Genomic DNA, 18589 nt, shown 5'->3' with positions numbered 1-18589 from the left:
ATCCCCGGCGAGACACAGTAGGTTGAGGATCTGAGTTGCTGCAGCTGCATCTTGGGTCTCAACTGCGGCTCAGATCTGATCCCTGGCCCGGAAACTGCATATGCTGAGGGGCAGGCAAAAATGAAAAAAATAAAAAAATAATAATAATAAAGTAAACCTAAGCACAGCTCGGTGGTAAACTAGAACTTTCCAGAGCGGTGTCCACATCCAATAGGGGCTACCCCTGAAGGTGACGAGAGGTCAGGAGCAGGATTCACAGTGAAGGTGACTTGAAACTAGATTCAGAGTCAAGGTTGAAGGGTCGACAGCAGAAAGGACATCTGAAGAGGGAGTAGGGAACAAGGCCCGCAGACTGGGAGGAGACTGGGGCCTGATGGGACCAAGCATGTCTCACTCCTGCAAAGAGAGTGGAGCTATGGGGAGAGGCTCAGGGTGTGTGTCGAGTCTTGGGACTTGGGGACCGGCCGTGACATCCCTGAGGTATGTGAAGGCAGGTGGTCATGGCTACAGGCCTTGAGGCAGAGCACTGGGGGCCAGGTGGCCCAGGTCCCGTGCAAAGCCTAGGCTCAGGGAGACTCTCCCTTGGGAAGGGCCCGGGTTCTATACGGCCTAGTGGGGCTGGTGGGGTGACAAAGGGAGCCAGGCTCAGGGCATCTGCTCTAACGGGTGGCAGCCACACAGAAGCAAGAAAGGAGCAAGAGCCACTGAGTGTCTCTCCTGGACCACGCAGGCTACATGGGAGGGAGAAACGGCCAAAGCTGTTTGCAGTCTGCCCAACAGGAGGGACAGGCCTGTAAAGAACTGCAAGAGACTATCCCAGAAGGAACTGTCTTGCAACACCTGTGGCCTAGACATCACCCCACAGGGGTACCTGGCTCCTGATGCTCCTCCACCCCAAGAGGACCCTGCAGCCCCTTCCACATCCATCAGCCTGCACAGGGGCCCCAAGGGAGGGGACTTCGCTCCTGCTACCTGGGCCTGGCACTGGCGGGAACATGGGCTTAGCAACCATAGGGTGTTGTTTAAACCCTCTAAGGCACAGCACAAGCAGGTGCCTCCTTCTTGAGTTATGGCCCTGAATGTCCCAGTGACACAGGTGAGCCAAGTTTTTAAATATACATATGGTGTGTGTGTGTGTGTGTGTGTGTGTGTGTGTGTGTGTGTGTGTGTGTCTAGTCTTTTTAGGGCCACATTGCAGCATATGGAGATTCCCAGGCTAGGGATCAAATTGAAGCTGTAGCTGCTGGCCGACTCTACAGCCACAGCAATGCCAGATCCAAGCCATGTCTGTGACCTACACCACAGCTCATGGCAACACTGGATCCTTAATCCACTGAGTCAGGTCAGGGATCAAAACTCCATCCTTGTGGATACTAGTTGGATTCGTTCCCACTAAGCCACAAGGGGAATTCCAAAAAATATATTAAATGAAATATTACTCAGCCACAAGAAAGAAGGAAGTCCTGCCATTTGTGACATACGGCAGGTGTAGCAATTATGTCATGTAATTATGGGATGGAGGGAGGTTTTAGCTGGAGCTGTGGATGTGGTCATTTCACGATATGTCAATGCCTTGCCTCAGCACTTGTACACCTTAAACTTGCACAAGGTTATATGTCAATTACGTCTCAACAAAGCTGGAAAAATAGGAAATGCTTAAAAAGATGGAAAGATAGGGAGTTCCCATCATGGCACGCAGAAACGAATCCGACTAGGAACTATGAGGTTGCGGGTTCAATCAGTGGCCTCGCTCAGTGGGTTAAGGATCCGGTGTTGCCATGAGCTGTGGTGTAGGTCACAGACGAGGCTCAGATCTGGTGTTGCTGTGGCTGTGGCATAGGCTGGCAGCTGTAGCTCCGATCAGACCCCTAGCCTAGGGCCCTCCGTATGACGCAGGTGCAGCCCTAAAAGGACAAAAAACAAAAAACAAAACAAAACAAAAAAAGATGGAAAGACAAAAATGTATCAGCCAGCTCAGGCTGGATACCAAGTAGCACAGAGGGGGCAGTTTCAGCAACACATGTTGACTTCTCTCAGGCCTGCAGCTAGACTGGGATCAAGCGTGGGCAGGGCTGGTGCCTCCCGAGTCTTCTGTCCCGGGACTTCTCCCCATGTCATCATGTGAGCGTCCCTCTGTGCATGTCTGTGTCCTCATCTCCTGCCCTTGGACACCAGTCACACCCTCATGACCTGATTTTTGCTTAGTCACCTTTTTACAGACCCCCATCTCCAAATAGTCACATTCTCAAGTGCTGGGCTTCAGTGGATAAATTTGGGGAGGTGACCACAGTTCGGCCTACAACACAAAGTAAGTAAAAGCCCTTCAGACTTCAGGATAGGAAGCCAGACTAAAAACTCCAGACCATCCTCGTGACCAAGACATTTACTGCTGAAACAGTAACATCACTGAGAGTGTGGTGCACACTGGACTCTCCTAGTTACCCCAGATTTCCTTCATCTATTTTTTTTTTTTGGTCCCAAGATGGACCAAGATTGCGTGTGATTGTCCCTTAGTAGCTATAATCCAAAACCCCTTCTCTTTTGTCTCTCATGAAAACTGAGTGTTTTCCTCTAGGAGGGAAGGCTGCTGTTCCCACAGTAAGCTTTGCAGAAATGATCTCCTGACTCTTTAAACTATGTACACGTCTCATTTTGATTTAAACAGTTCAAGCTAAATTTTAAAAATATGGCAAAGTCCAGTCAAATCATGGTTCGTATGCATGAAAGCAGCGGAAAGATGATCCCAGACAAGCATGTGTTCCTAAGTGACGACCTTTCTGAAAACTCTGCAGGAAAAAAATGCCTAATCAAGATTCAGGAATGGGAATGTTACATTGGGAAAGAAAGACATTCTAAGTTTGAACGATTATTCCTGAAAAAGAAGATGCAGGATGATATAATAAATGAACAAATTAAAAATGAAAATTGAATCTGAAATCCTAGCTTTATACCCATAAAAAACCATGGGAGGAAGAAGGCAAAATAGGCTAATTTCTTTCTACATAGAGCAGAATCAATACTTATAAACTAGTTCCTGATGTTCATTTTATAACACATGCCCATATGAAAATAAAGGTAAACCAGCAGATTTAAATGTAAGGCAAGGCGTATACCTTCCCAAACACCAGAGGAGAAATCAAAGAAAGCGAAGTTTAAATGGCCAAAAGACAGAAAGCAAACAAACAAGTAAGAATGCATAAAAGGACACCAGAAGTAAGACAAGAGGTTATGACTATTTCACATAAATAGGTTAAACCTCTCATTAAAAGATAAGGGTCAAAGATTTCCCATCGTGGTGCAGCAGAAACAAATCCAACTAGGAACCATGGGGTTGCGGGTTCAATTGCTGGCCTCACTCAATGAGTTAAGGATCCGGTGTTGCTGTGAGCTGTGGTGTAGGTCACAGAAGCGGCTCAGATCTGGCGTTGCTGTTGCTGTGGTGTAGGCCGGCGGCTACAGCTCCAATTTGGCCCCTAGCCTGGGAACCTCCATATGCTGCGGTAAGTGGCCCTAGAAAAGGCAAAAAGACAAAAAAAAAAAAAAAGTCAAAAATAAAATCTGAGGATAATGCTATTTTTAAGCAGAAACATCTAAAACAAAGTTTAAAAATAATGGATATCACGCAGTCTGGGAAGACCAAAGGGAGGACGTGGAATATTGGAGTAGAAATGAGTCAAGGAGGCGCCATGGGCTCAGGACCCTCAGGATCAGCTGTGCTGCTGGGGGAGGGGAGACCCCAAGGCCCCTCCACCTGGGCCCTGCGTCAGTTGTGGGGAGGGGAGGGATCCAAAAACTGTGCTTTTTCCTTTCTCCCGACGGCTTGCAGGGGTGGGGGAGAGGCCCTGGTAGGGCGCTGGCCTCAGGGACCCTCCTAACCTCAGGGACCCTCCTAACGGCCAAGAGAATAATGTCACGGAAAAGGCCTCCCATTCTGAGCCGAGAGACAGACAGGCCCTGGTGGCCTCCCGGAGAGGAATGAGGCTGGTTGGGGGAAGGGGACGCATCCTAACAGCAGTCCTGTGGAGACACAGCGTCCCCACCTGGCCTGAGGTGCTCTGAACCCTGCTCTTTCCTTTCTCTCTGTCTCTGTTCCCACCCGCCTGGTCTCCTGCACGGCTGTCCAGGTGGCATGAAGAGTGACCACAGGCCCCTGGCGGGTCACCTTGTGTGAAGGAGTCTGTCAGCAATGACCTCGAGGGCGGAAAAGGGAGCTGGTGCAGGCCTGCAGGCCTGCAAGCCTGGCCACAGTGAGGGTCTGCAGGGAGCAGGGCCCTGACCCCCCCAGTGCTCTCTCTAGCAAACACTCTTCAGAGGGGGACGAGGGGGATTCTCTGTATCTGAGCTCAGCTTTCTTAGATTCCATGTGTGAGAGACAGTGTATGGTTTATGTCCTCTCTGACTTCTCTCACTCAGAATAAGGGCCCCCCAGGCAAGACCTACTCTTTTCTATGGCTGAGTGCTCTTCCACTGCATATGCCCCGTTTTCTTTATTCATTCCTCCATCCACAGGCACATAGGTGTTTCTGTGTCTTGCTGGCTATTGTAAATGATGCTACTGTGAACATGGAGTGCAGAAGTCTCCTGAGCTAGTGATTTTTTTTCCTCAAAATAAACCCTCAGGAGTGGGATTGCTGGGTTGTGTGGCAGTTCTGGTGTCCGTATTTTGAGGACCCTCCCTACTGCTTTCCATGGTGTCTGGCATGTTTCCCATGTGACTTCTCTCATGTCACCCCAGCCTTTTCTGGACCCTCCCAAGACAGCTTTCCTGCTCTGCCTCCATGCCCACCACCTCCGGTCCTGGTCAGGGCCAGGTGGGTGCTAATCACGCAGTTAGGGAGAGGGCCACATCCCCCACCCTCTCCCTGAGGGGAGGCTCTGAAGGAAGCTGCAGAAAAGGGGCATCAGACCCAGCAAAACTGAGCCTTGGGGGCTAAATTCAAATCAAATGTGGTTTTAATATCAGTCCAAATCATCTAGGCAAAAGACCGAAGGGATTTTCTTCTTGAAACCATCAAAAAGATGGAGAATTCTAAGAGCTGAGAATGAGTGAGATGAGGAGAGATTTGGAGATCAGAAAGAGTCTACCTGGACTCCTGGGTGACATGTGGCAGCCATGGCTGCCATGGCGGCAGGTGGGAGCCCGCTGCCCCTTCACACAGGAGCACAGCAGCTACTCTTAACAGGGTGGGGCCCAGGATCCATCAGACCACAGTGTCCAAAAGTGCTCCCTGAACAAGGCAGCACAGTGGCACCTCCGGGATCAGACACCCAGTGCCCAGCACCACACACACCCCCCTCCCTTCGCTCCAGTTCCCTTTTAGTGGCTTTAAAACAACCACCATCGTTTATTGTCCCTCACACTTTGGCAGGGCAGGAGTGGAGGGAGGGTCCTGGTCTGAGGCCCCTGTGGCTGTCATGGTTGCTGGGGGGCTAGGCACTTTGTCATTAGCCTCAGGGTCCCTGTGCTGCTCCCCCTCCAGGTAGACTGGAGCCAACACCTTGCAACACTGCTGCCTGGGCCATCCAGGCTGGCACAGTGGCCTGGACACCAGGAGGCACCTTCTTCTGTCACAGAGGACAAGATGGGGCAGTGCCAGGGCACCATGGGGACACAGGGGCAGGAAGTGCCATTGTGGGGATTCCACCTTCCTCCTGAGGGGACAGGGAGGGGTGGGTCCTGAGAAAAGACACACACAGCTCTGTCCCACGTTCAGCCGCACAGCTGAGGGTGAAGGCAGCGCTGGGGGCATGGAACGTACCTCTAAGGACCCTCGTCCTCCAGCCTGAATAATGTGGAAATCCCTGGGGAAATCCTTGGGCTGTAGGGCTGCAGACATGATCTTCAGGACATTCTGTCATGACGGAAACACCCCACTTCCACCCTGACCAGGTCAGGGACCATGAGCCATATGCGGCCACAACCTTCTAAAATGGGACTAAGATAACCAAAGAGCTGAATCTTAACGCATCCTGTTGTAACTAACTTCAGTTTTAATGCAGGTAGTCATGAGCAGCCAGGAGCTTCCATGTCAGATGGTGTGGACAGGTGCCCAACTGGCCTCCACCGCCCCCTCAGCTGTGGCAGCCACCAGGGTCCTGGAGCAAACAGCCCCTTAGCCCCTATCCTTCTGAAGTCACTGTAATTAAGCAAGTGAACAAAATAAGGCGCGGACAGTCGGGAGTTGAAAATGATAGGGTGATATTGACAGAGCAAAAACATTAGAAACAGGAAGTGAATTCACAGGGTGGTTGGTTATAAAGTTGACCCATCAAAATCAATACCTTTATTTCATATAAAACATAAACAGCTAAAAGTATAATGAAAGAAAAGAACTCATTCTCAATAGCAACGGAAAATATGAAATGTCTAAAAATATTAAGAAAGGTGAAGGACTTAGTTGAAGAAAAACTAGAAAATTTGACTAAAAGATGTAAAATAAGAAGGAATAATTGGAGAGTCATACATTTTTATTAAATAGGAAGACTTAAAGTTGTAAAGATGTCAATCCTCTCTACATCAAAATTCTAATTGAATTTTTTGACAAAAAAACTCAATTGAACTTGACAAAAGTATTCAAAATATGAACAGATACATCAATGGAAGAGAATAGAGAATCCAGAAATAGACCCATGAATATCTGAGTGTTTAGTAGCTAATACAAATGGCATGAAAATTGAGGAAATGATGGATTGTTTAATAAATGGGACTGGGATAAATGTGTAACCATTTGGAAAAAAATAAAGCTGAATCTCTACTTCATTTCTTATACTAAAAAAAAAAAAAAACCCAAACCCAAAGCATCAAAATTCAGATGTCAAAAATGAGCCTACAAGTGTAATAGAAGACAGAATGATGGTGTGTGTGTGTGTGTGTGTGTGTGTGTGTGTGTGTGTGTGTGTGTTGGTGTGAGGGCCTCTTTCTGAGTACAACGCAAAACCCAGAAGCCAGGATGAGGGACTGACAGATGCCACTAAGAGCACAGGCTTCTGTTCAGCAAACACCTTCTAAGGAGATAAAGGCAACCGGGAACAGTTAGTTATTCACCATCCGGAAAGGAAGGGCAAATCTCCAGGAAGCAAAATATTCTCACGAACCATTGAAAAATGACAACACAGTAGAAAAGTGGGCAGAGCGATGAGCAGGCAAACTATCAAAGAAGAAATCCAAATGTTTCCCCTCCCCCCCACACAAAACAAAATAAAAAGAAGCCCAGTTTCACTATTAATGAGAGAAATGCAAGTTAAATCAAGAGTATGACATTAGCTCTCCCTCTCTTGCTTTTATGTCTGTCTCTGTTTCTCTCTGCACTCCCCACCCCCCCTGGAACCTGCCTGTACTTTCTCCTCACCTGTCTTCTTGCTCTTCTCTCTTAATAAACACTTTATTTGCCTCACTTTAAAAGAAAAAAAAGATGAGTTTCTGTTGTGGCTCAGCAGTAACAAACCCAACTAGTATCCATGCGGATGCAGGTTCAATCCCTGGCCTTGCTCAGTGGGTTAAGGATCTGGCGTTGCCATGAGCTGTGGTGTAGGCTGGCAGCTGTAACTCCCATTTAGCCCCTAGCCTGAGAACTTCCATATGCCTTGGGTGCAGCTCTAGAAAGACCAAAAAAAAAAAAAAAAAAGGAATATGACATTCTCTCACCTCCTCTTGGAAAAATGAGAAGACTAGCTGCCCGCTGCTGGGATGGCGCAGGCCTGGAATGTTCTTCTGGAAGGGCATTTGGAGATAGCGAACAGAGCTGTGGTCCTCAGATCTTAGCTGGCAGTGCAAACCCTGGGAAAGTTGCTCGCAACTCACTCACTCAGAGATGCCTCTGCAGGAGTGTCCACTGCAATCTTGCTTGGAACAGTAAAACTGTGCACACACACAATTCCAATGTCAAATGTCAGGAAAGCCTTGGAGACTCCACTGTGGTCGGGGAATTGCATCTCTGGATGGGGAAGGGAGGGGACAGCATGCAGCCCTACACGCACTGACTTCCTTTAAAGCCACCTCCACCAGGATGCCTTCCCTGACCACAACAGGCTTGTCTGCCCCCATTCTCTCCCAAAATGCCCTGTTACTCTCTTGAGAGCATTGTCACAACGGTAATGATTTTACAGGTAACAACTGAGGACCAAGCAGAGGCCCAGCCCACAGCCCAAGTGGCAGCCTTTCCTACCTCAGCCACCTCACCCCATCAAGGCACCCCTCACAGAGCAGGTTATGAAGCATGCAAGCTACTTCAGCGCCTCCCTAGGGTCTTCCAAACTCAACACCTGATTTTATTTATTTTTTATAATGATTTTTATTTTTTCCATTGTAGTTGGTTTACAGGGTTCTGTCAATTTTCTACTGTACAGCAAAGTGACCCAGTCGCATATATCTATATCTATATATATATATACACACACACACACACATTCTTTTTTTTTTTCTTTAGCTTTTTAGGGCCACACCTGCGGCATGTTGACGGTCCCAGGCTAGAGGTCAAATTGGAGCTATGGCTGCCAGCCTATACCACAGCCACAGAAATGCAGGATCCAAGCCATGTCTGTGGTTTACACCGCAGCTCACAGCAATGCTGGATCCCCGACCCACTGATCGAGGCCAGGGATCAAACCTGCATCCTCAGGGATACTAGTCAGATTCATTTCTGCTGCACCACAGTGAGAACTCCATATATATATATAATTTTTCACACATTATCCTATATCATGTTCCATCACAAGTGACTAGATATAGTTCCCTGTGCTATACAGCAGGATCTCATTGCTTATCCATTCCAAAGGCAATAGTTTGCATCTACTAACCCCAGACTCCCAGTCCATCCCACTCCCTCCCCCTCCCCCTTCCCCTTGGCAACCTCAAGTCTGTTCTCCAAGTCCATGCATTTCTTTTCTGTGGAAAGGTTCATTTGTGCCACATATTAGATTCCAGATATGATATCATATGGTATTTTTCTTTCTCTTTCTGACTTACTTCACTTAGTATCCATGTTGTTTCAGATGACATTATTTTGTTCTTTTTATGGCTGAGTAGTATTCCACTGTCAACACCTGATTATAGAGATTAGAGTGGTGGACACCATGATGTACTACCTGAACCCCCACCTATGCTGGGGACAGAAAGGCCTCTGCCATCAGTCCCTCCGGGGTCACCCCAGCTGCAGATGCTGCCAACCCAGAGGAGCAACCATGCAGGTAAACCAAGGCCTGGCTACCTTCCCAATTCAGGACAGCTCTGGGGGCCACTCCAGCTCCAGGATGTGGGCTCACCAAGGCTGCCTTGGCACCTGCACTCAACCTGGCATCCCCCTCTGCCTGTGTCTGCTTTCTCCTTCCCTTGCTGGTCCTCAGGCTCTGCTCCATGCTCATTCTACTCACTGAGCTCTGGTGTTGAGGCAAAGTTGGTGAAGTGCCCAAGGTGCTCCAGGGTGCAGGAGTCCAGGGCTCTCTGACTGCAAGCTGCGGGGGTGTCATCTGACCACCAGATGTTCACCCCAATGCAGGTGGGCCAGTATCACCTGCTTCTCCTTGCCCCAGCCCAGGGCACCGGGAAGCCATGGCCGCAGCAGACAGAACCATCCATGTGGCAGGCAGGCAGGTGGCTCCCCACCCCAGCCCAGAAGGTGTGAGCAGATTTCTCAGCGTCTGCCACTGCTCATTGTTGAAAGAAACTCCACATCCCAAACATTTGTTTTTATAGAGAATTAGATCATCACCTCCCCGCTAATGAAGCCAGGCTGTGCAAACAGAGGGAGGAGATGGCAGGTTGTCTGTCTCGAGCGGAGGCCCAGAAGCTGGCACCCCAGGTGTCTCCAGGCTCGTGCACATATTTTGAGAGGCACCTGCGCTGAGCTGGCTTAGAGCCTCCCAGGTGATGTGTGCCTGGGAGGTTGGGAAGCCTGGCCTTGAGCCTGAGACTCCGCAGTGGCTTCCTCCTGGGCTGGGGGCCACCCCTGCCCTGCTCCCTTCAAGGCCTGAGCCACCTCTGACAGGGAGGATGCTGCACCCTCAGATGGAACAGCCTTCCTCACCCCTGCAGGTGTCTGGAGCTGCACAACTTTTATTGTTTTTTAATTGAGATACAATCACATAAGATTCACCACTCACAAATGGACTCTTTGGTAGATCTCCAGGATCACTCACTGTGTTGTTGGGCAGCTGTCAGCACCACCTAATTCCAGAACATTTTCATCACCCATTCCTCTCCCTCCATCCCCTTGTCACTTCTGCTCTGCCTCCACCTCTGTGGATTTGCCTATTTAAGTTAATACATTTCCTATAAGTGGGAACATACAATATGTAGTCTTTTGTGACTTGCCCCTTTCCTTAGCAAGGTTCACCCAGGTTTAGCATTAACCTGGACTTCATTCCTTTTTGTGGTCAAATAATATTTGACCATTTTGTTTCTCTATTCATCAGCTGATGGACACTTGGGTTGTCTCCACTTTCAGGCTATTATGGATAATCTGCTGTAAACAAGTTTTGTGTGAATATTCAGTTCTCTCAAGTATATACCCAGGAACGGATTTGCTAATGCTAATTCTGGTGTTCAACGTTTTGAGGAACTAGCAAACTTTTCCACAGAGTCTGCACTGTTGTACATTCCCACCAAGAATGTACAGGGTTTCCAATACCCCCATATCATTTGTTATTTCCCTCCCTTTCTTTCTTATTATAGTTCTCCAAATGGGTGTCCCGTCATCTTCTTGTGGTTTGATTTGCAGTTCCCTAATAACTAAAGCTGTTGAGCATCTTTCCAAGGTGTTTGTTGACCAATTTATGTCTTCTTTGGAGAAATGTCTATTCAAATTGGGTTTGGTCAAGTAGTCTATTCAAATGTCTACCTTAATACCTTAAAGTTTTTCATCTTTTTATTGTTGAGTTATAAGAGCTCTTTATATGTCCAGGATAATAGGCCCATATCAAATATACAATGTGGAAATATTTTCTCCATTTTGTGGGTTGTCTTTTTGCTTTATTGATAGTGTCCTTTGATACACAAAAAGTCTTTACTTTTTCTGAAGTTCAATTTAACTATTTTCCTTTGATTGCTTGTGCTTTTGGTGTCACAGCTAGTCCAAAGTCATGCAGACTTTCCCGTTTATTCCTAAGAGTTTTATAGTTTTAGGTCTTACATTTAGGTCTTGGATCCACTTTGAGTTCAGTTATGTATGTGGTGTGAGGTGGGAGTCCAAGTTCATTCTTTCATTCATGGCTATTCAGTAGCCCCAGCTTGAAAAGATATTCTTTGTGCATTGAGTGGTCTTGGCACAATTGCTGAAAACCTACTGAGCAAAATCACTTCTGGACTCTCAACTCTAGTCCTTCAGTCTATGCATCTACCCCTATGCCAGTCCACCCAGTCTTCATTACTGTAGCTCTGCAGTGAGCTTTAAAATTAGGAAGTGTAGTCTTTTACTCTTTTTCAAGATTATTTTGGCTAATCAGCAAAGCAGCCTGGCTTCAAAGAGGCACCTCAGGTCATTTTCTTTGGACACACACAATTTGTTCGCATCCTAAACACATAAATACATCTTTCACTTCTGCATAGAAGTTTGCTTTCTCTCTTTTCCATGCCACACTCAAGTTTACCCCATCAAAGTTTCCTTCACCATCAGGAAAGTCCGGGGGATGTGCCTGAGTTCCAACCATGGGACGTCAGCCAGCATCTGCCGAGGAGCTTCTTGGACAGATAGTATATCATGTGATGAAAGAAGGACAGAAGAATCTCCAGCTCTGCACCAAGCTCAGGACTAGGGAAAGTCAAGAGGGGTGCCCAGGGCACAAGATTTAAGGCAGCATTGGCTCCTGGGACCACACAAAGTCATGTGCAGCATCTGAGAGCAAATGTCTCCTTAAAGGCGGGCACCTCCCTTGCTTTGTCTGGGTCCAATCCCTGCTCTGTGTGCCAGTTGCTCATCTTCCTACTCAGAACCATGGACGTGACCTCCAGAGCCAGGCAGCTTGCTGGTGATGTGAGACAAGGATTGGGGAAAAAAGTCACTGTGCTGCAAAGACAGGGAGTGCCTGGGACACTGCAGGGCTGCCTTTCTAAGGTTTCTTGTTCTATGGGATAATCGCATGTTTGTTAAGATAATTCCTGAAGCCCTTGAAAGTTAAGCTTGCTGTAACTTCCTGCCAAAAGCATTTCTAATACATCAATTGATGGCAAGTAATGTGGGTTTTCCATTTAAAGCTGTAAAACCACATTTTTAAGGTTTAAAAATGTGTTGAGGACTTCATCAAAATTAAATCCTTTTGCTTTTCGAAAGACACTGTTAAGAGAATACAAAAGCAGCCAAGAACTGGGAAAAAATATTTGCCAAACATATATCTGACAAAAGACTGATATTCAGAATATAAAATGAAGTCTTCCACTCAATAATAAGAAAAAAATAAACCCTAAAATGGGCAAGAGATCTAAACAGATTATTTCATCAAAGAAAGCATATACAAATGGCAAATAAGCATCCAAAACAATGTTCAACATCATTAGTCACCAGGGAAATGCAAATTAAAGTCATAAAGAGCAACCACTTCATATCCACCATATTGGCTACAGTTTAAAAGTCCACAATAACAAGTGCAGACGAAAACACAGAGCAACCAGGCTGCTTACACGTTGCTTCTGGGAATGCAGAATAGCTTCCCTGGGGAAGAGTTTGGCAGTTTCTTATAGTTACACATACATTTATCTTACTCCCCAGCAACTCCACTCCTAGGTGACAGAAATGAGCACATTTGGCCAATGGCCTGTGTACAGATGTTTATAGCAGCTTTATTCCTTATAGGTCCACACCAGAAGCAGGCCACATGTCCCTTGACTGGTGACTAGATTAAGAAATAGATTCACATCCATGCAATAAAGATTGAAGGGGAGGTTCACACATGCCACCTGGGGATGAATCTCAATAACAGGCTCAGTGAAAGATGCCAGACTCCAAGGGCTTCATGGTGCGAGTCCATTTAATGGAATCCTGGCAAAGGCAGGGGCTGATGGTGGAGGCAGTGATCAGCTAGGATGGGCACTGGGAATTTTCGGGTGACTGTTCACAGATTGACTGTGATGCTCATTACACGAATATATGCACCTGCCAAAGTGCCTTGGAGCACACACTAAAAAGGGTGCATTCTACTGTGTGATTCAACCTCTTTAAACCTGACTTTCTTTCTAACAGTCATTCTAAAATAAGACTGAGGCCAATGATTTATTAAATATCTACATAAAACACAATATATAAAACAAGGGGCAGGGTAATGAACAAATTGTGGGGTTTGGTTTAAGCCATTTTTTTTTCTTTTTAGGGCCATACCCACGGCATATGGAATTTCCTGGGGATAGGGGTCAAATCAGGGTGGTAGCTGCCATCCTATACTACAGCCAAGCAACACAGAATCCAAGCCACATCTTTGACCTACACTGCAGCTCATGGCAACACAGGATCCTTAAGCCACTGAGTGAGGCCAGGGATCAAACCCACATCCTCATGGATACTAGTCAGGTTCATTACTGCTGAGCCACAGTGAGAACTCGCTATGCTTGTTTTTTTAACGAAAAGTAACATCCCACTGAGAGGAGGGTGCCAAGCACAGAAGGCCACATGCTATGTGATCCCATTGATGTGACATCCTAGAAAAGGTGCAATCTTAGGAACAGGAATCAGACTGGTACCCATGGCTGGATGTGGCAGGGAGGATGGAGGACAGAGGGGAACAGGGACATTTGCAGTGAGGGCATTATTCTATGTCTTGGTTGTACTGGTCCTCTCAGGACTACACATATTTGCCAAAAACTTATGGATTTGTACCGTTAAAGTGGATACCTTTAACTGTATGTAAATTATATCTCCAATTATGTAAATTATATACACCTGACTTTTCCAGAAAGCAAGCCAAGTGAAAGAAAATTATTAGATAAATAATCACACAGGTGGTGCAGATAACAGCAAAAAATTGTGGAGGTGGGAGCAGAATGAATACATTTGGAGAAATACTTGGTGCCAATTATTGTCTCTAAAGAGAAAAAACTTGAAGAAGGTGGGTGGAGGTCTCTTTCTTCCATCTGATCTGAATCGTTTAGCATGTTTGTGGTCCGTCCTGGGACAGTTTAAAGGAAACATCAATGAAGAAGCCTGCAGAGGGGGAAGGCAGAGGCAGGTTGACTTCTGGCCACCCCACCCCAGGCCCTGCCATGGTCACCTGTCACTCAGCCCCGCAGGCTGATGGGGACCATGGGACCACAAGGAACCATAGCAAGGAGTCAGGGGAAAGCACTCGGACCATCAACAGAAGCGCACACACTGCCAAGCCAGAGGGGCAGTGGAGAAAGCTAATTCCAAAACCCAGAGGAGGGCCATGTGGGCACCAGGGAAACAGAGCAGGTCTGCAGGGCAGGTGGGCAGGGGCTGGCACGCCCCTGACGATGCCATGCACCAGGAGGTGGGTTCCCTTGTGATTCAGGTCTAGCAAGGCCAGTAAATGAGGAGACCCCTGGGGTTGGGAAGGTCAATGTTACTCCCAGGGCCCTAGAAATGGGGTCGGCACACAGCATAGGGCCAGGAGGGGAAACACCAGGGAGGTCAGGAGTCAGCAACTGTGGGAAAGCCTTTACTGTGCTTTCCTCAAGAAGAAATAGTGAGGTGAGGTGAGTAGGCTTAGGACAGGCTGGTTGAATAGTGACTCAGCTCTGGACTGCTCTCTGGTACCAGACCTGATGATCAAGGCAGGGGACAGTGGCCCCGAGAAGGAAAGCCCAATGAGGAAGGAGAGGGTGGCCAGGACTGGTGGGTTTGCATAGAATAGGTGCACTGGAAGAGGGTCCTTTTCCATCTCTGGGAACTGGCTCCATTCTGGAAGGGCAGCCCCTCAAGGGTCAGAAAAGCCCAGAAACAAGAAAAGGTGGCAGTGAGGGGCTAGACTAGCTCATGTAGGAAGGGGTATGGCCGTGGGGGAAGAGGACTTAACAGCTGCTCTGGACCACACAGAATCTCCCAAAAGTGTCTCTATACAACCCAGGCTCCCACCCAGGACCCAGGAGCCTGGGACCCAGTGGCCAAAGGGTGTCAAGACATGGTCAGCTCTGCCCATCCCCCCTCAAAGGCCCCCCAACAGGTGGGCCGACACAACAGGAAAAAGAGGGGCTTCCAAGTAGCATTGAGGAGAAGGGGGCTAGGATGGTTGATAGGAGAAGCCATTAACAAACACCTACTTGGGCTCCACACTGAGCTGGTTTCCTGCAGCCTTGGTGGAACCAGATGGCTGGGCAGGGCCAAGATTCCCATGTGTGAGCTGTTCAAGGCTCCTGCTTAAACCTCTCACCAGTTCTCCTGCCCTCAGGGGCCTACAGGTGGTCCCTGCCCCAGCCACTGGCTTACCACTGGCCGTCCCTGTCCCCTCCTCACACCCTGTCCTCTCCCCAAACCCTGTCCCCTCCCATACCCTGTCCCCCTCCCACACCACAGTAGGGTCCCTGGCTCCCTGAGTCCCCCACTCTCTGCACTTTCGTTTTTTATTGTAGTCGCTGAATTCCTCAGTGTCCTGTCTGTAAAAGGGGATTAATAACAGGGCCCACCTAAACGTCCATTGTAGATGAAGTCACAGGGAGAGCTTATAAAAGTGCTTGGCGCCAGGAAGCACTAACTCCCACTGGTTAGTGACACCGTGTCTTGTGGCTGCTCAGAGCTGCGATCCTTGCCAACTGCTCACCGTGTCCTGCACGAGCCCGATCTTGCTTGTGGTGTAAAGTAAATGTTCACGCAAGGACAACTCCAGAAGCAGATGGTCAGGTCAAGTCCAAACTCACAGGACGCTCCGCCTGGCTGCTGGACGGCAGGGGCTGGAATGCTGGGCGCTGTGTGGCACAATCTCTGTTAATCCCCATGACAACCAGCTCTGGCTGGGCAGCAGAGAGCGGGGGGCGGCGGGGGGGGTGCTTTTGCAGCACTGCCTGTGGAGAGCTGGGCTGCCGGCTGTGTCTTGAATGGCCAGAACTTGGCCTTTTCTGTCCATCTCTTGCCCCCAGCCCCTGGCCCCACTAAAAGGCCAGCAGACAGCCCAGTGCCCCTGTGTGTGGCCACAAAGGCTCACCCTGTGCCTGGAAATCTGAGGGCTGAGCCGCCTGAGCTGGCCGCAGGCAATGCCAGCCCAGTGCTGGCGAGTGGCTCCAGCCCCCCATCACCCACTCCCAGAATCTGGCCATTAACTCCCTCCAGGCACCAGGGGCAGCTGCACCCTCCCTGACTGCCTTTTAGTCCAACACAATTAGGACCATTATTTCTGTCGTGTTGATTCTTGAAAAATCATTTTAAATTGTCGCCCTTTTTTTATGCTTTGAAAAAGGAAAGCGCCAAAGAAGATGAAAACAGAAAAGCCTCCCTGCACCCCCCGCCTGGCTCCTGGTCCCCCATCCCCCCACTTCTCCTGACCTGTTCCCTTGGCAACCATCAGCTAGCTCCTGCAATATTCAAAGGGAGTCTCACAACCGCACATCAAATGGGACACAGGGGGTGTTTCCAGTTGCCTGAGACCCACGGATGGATGTACAGACAGACCCCCAGGGAAGATACAGACACAGGGAGATGGAGATGGACAGACAGACAAGGAGAAAGACTGGGCACAAGGAGACAAAGACACCTGGGGAGACGTGAGCCCAGATGCCAGTGCTTAAGGCAAAATGATTGAGACTGACAGACATACAGACATGTAGCGACAGGGAGAGAGACATGTAGGGAGAGACTCATCCGTGGAACAGACATTGTGAGATGGAAAAGAGGCAGAAAAGAGGGACAGCGGTGTAGGCAGGGTGGGGGAAGGGCACTGGAAAGAGAGAGAAAGGGGTACAGAGACAGGAGGAGATGGGCCGGGGAGAGGGGAGGAAGCAGAGGGAGGCGGCCAGGAGCCCTGGTCCTAAGCTCATTCACCCCCCCACCTCCGCCATGTGTCCTCCCTCCCCCCCTCCTTTCCTCCCCCACCCACTCCTCCCTCTGTTCCCCCTTTTCCTCCCCATCAGGCCCCTGCCTCAACCAGGCAGCTCCCTGGTCTGTACACACCTTCTGCCCCTCTTGCTTTTGTCAGAGCTTCTTCACAACCTGGCCTGGGCCCAGAAGAGGCATGTGCCTCATGATGGCCTCACCTGTCCCTCCCTGGCCCCATTACACTTTCCTAAAAGTGAGAGTGACTTTGCTGCAGATGCTAATGATGGAATCCTAGTGCTGCTCCCCGCCCCCACCAAGCAGACACTAGGCAAGAGATCCAAGAGGTACCCCTCCCTGGGCCCCCACCTCCACGGGGGCTCTGACCAAGGCCCCGGGAAACCCCTAAAAGCTGAGGACTGGGGTCAAGGCATTGGCTGCCACAAAGCCACTTGGAGAGGGAGCCAGGGGGCCTCAATGGTCCACCCCAATGCCCTTGACCCTGAATGTGACCCTTCACCTCTGCTCATCCCTGCGTCCTACCTCTCTTAAGCCAGAGACCCTGGCTATCAATGGCTGGTGTGAGACTGACTGTAGGAGGGCTGTCATCTGGAAGGCAGGGGAAGGGACTAGAGAAGTAAAGATGCTGAGGTCAGAGGTCAGGAGGCAGAGGGCACAGCCAAGGTCCCCCTCAAAGGAAGCAGGACAGGCAAACCTTTATCCAAACACCAGCTCTGCCACTTACCAGCTAGGCCACCATGGGCAGTCATTCAGGTTCCGGGCTTCAGCTTCCTCATCTACAAAATGGGTAGACAGCCAAGCTTTTGCATCTGAGGCATCTGATAGAAAACAGTGACTTGTAACAATAGATACGCCTTCTCAGTAGAGACACAGCTGGATGCCCAGCTGCAGTTCCCAAGCTCAGATGCCCATGGGGCCAGCAGCAGGGCCATGAGAAGAAAGGTGAGGCAGTGGGAGGGATGGTGGAGCTGGGGGCCACGCAGGCCTAGCACTCACACTCTTGCCAAGATTGCCAAAGGAGCCAGAGTGGGGCTGTCTTTAAACCAGGTGTTGAGTTTTACATCTTGGTCCCCAGCTCCATCCACACAGCACCCAGGGCTGTACTGGCTGTGCTCTGGTTTGCACCCTGGACCCCAAATGTTCAGGCCCAGGACCTGGGCTGTAGGAATGGAGGGTCCAAGGCCATGGTTAAGGAACTGGCCACACCTCAAGGGCCCAGCCTGGGGTGGGGGGCAGAATGTGCACTTTAGGAGGCACCCCAGGTGGTCCCTATGCCCTATGGGTGTACCGCACACCCTCGGGGGTGGCACCAGACCGGCCCTGCCCTCTTGCCTCCCAACCCAGGGCCCTGGCTCCCCCACTGCCAGCCAGGGATAACCCAGCCCCCAACCCAGGCCCTGGTGCTACTGAATCTGAGGAAAATGTATTGAGCCCTGTTGCTTGGTGACTCCTACCTCACAAAGGTTTCCACCGACCCCTTTCAGCCCACTCATGACCAGGACCCCTCAGAAGCATCAGGCTTCTCCAAAGGGAGCAGCCTGGGGCCGCACTTGCAGTCAGCTGGGGGGGCGGGGGTGCGTCCTGCTTGTTTCTGCGTGGAGAGTGCCAGCTGCTTCAGCACAGCCCTCTCTGGAACTTCCCACATCCCTATCCCCAAACCCAGCACA

The 18589-nt window shown here is 49.4% G+C and overlaps 1 long non-coding RNA gene across 1 annotated transcript; it reads right to left on the bottom strand.

Moving 5' to 3' along the window:
• Window positions 1-13925: 13925 nt before the first annotated feature.
• Window positions 13926-18336, bottom strand: LOC146397452 (uncharacterized). The gene is made up of 3 exons (XR_014824251.1): window positions 17647-18336; window positions 15563-15841; window positions 13926-14123 (listed from the first exon to the last, which is right to left on the bottom strand). It is a non-coding gene; the product is annotated as an uncharacterized LOC146397452 (long non-coding RNA).
• Window positions 18337-18589: the final 253 nt, after the last annotated feature.

Source organism: Sus scrofa, chromosome 13, assembly GCF_054392235.1.
Source record: "Sus scrofa isolate SSC_HxYL_T2T_F1_AM1 chromosome 13, Sscrofa_HxYL_maternal_Yorkshire_Landrace_v2.0, whole genome shotgun sequence".
Taxonomy (NCBI): domain Eukaryota; kingdom Metazoa; phylum Chordata; class Mammalia; order Artiodactyla; family Suidae; genus Sus; species Sus scrofa.
This window is presented reverse-complemented; position numbering and strand designations above follow the sequence as displayed.